Raw genomic sequence first — 975 nt, 5'->3', positions numbered from 1 at the left:
ATGAATATTTTGGTAAAGTAACAATATTATATAGCATGTATTATAACAAACTGATAATTATATATTAATCGTCAATTTATTATTTTCATTAGTTTAATAGCAATATATAATAATGTATAATTGAACAAAATAAATAGAAGTAATACTTATGTTAATAAACATTGTCATATTATAATTTTTTCAAGCCTTATTAATACAATAACATTTAATCCAATTTTTGATTAATTAATTTCAATGAGTACATTTTGTAGAAAATATAAGAAGACATCACCTGTTTTATAAAAATAGTTATTCTTTCATTTACTGGTATAACACAACATAGCGTGATCATAATATTGCATGTTATAAGTACTTCTGTAAGCAAATGTGATACCAATAAAACACGTCGCTCACCGCAACAGTTTATCTTTCAAATTTTACGATAGACCGTTCTGTAAAAGGATACAATTTTGAATAATTCTTTTTTAATAAGAATTTAATACACAAGAAACTATTACACAATTGTAAAATTAATACTGGAATGACAACAATGTTTATTTCTAAAAAGTACATAATTATTGATCGAAAAAATAAAATTAACATTAAAAATAAAATTAATTTATACTAGAAATAAAATTACCAAAGAGTAAAAGAACTTTCGTTGTTAATTATACAGAAATGTTCTTTTACTATTTATGACTTCGATATTCCCGATATTAATTTCGAAAATGTAAGAAACAGAAACATTTAATCAGTACCAAAAGTAGTGACATATTATGATCAAACAAAATTTGTAAAACTTGCAAAATATTTATCGACAATATTAAGCTCGAGAATTTAAAATGCTCAAATTTCAATTATCATAATAAGCTTATTAGAAACTATATACATATCAAGAAACATACAAGAATACACATATTAATTTTAAACTATATCCTGATTTTCCACGTATTACTTCATAAAATATACGTAACTTTATAAAAATATAAATATTTT

This window comes from Habropoda laboriosa, unplaced genomic scaffold (assembly GCF_001263275.1).
Source record: "Habropoda laboriosa isolate 0110345459 unplaced genomic scaffold, ASM126327v1 scaffold32, whole genome shotgun sequence".
In the NCBI taxonomy this organism is placed as follows: Eukaryota; Metazoa; Arthropoda; class Insecta; order Hymenoptera; family Apidae; genus Habropoda; species Habropoda laboriosa.
The sequence above is the reverse complement of the archived record's forward strand: the minus strand, read 5'-3'. Positions refer to the sequence as shown.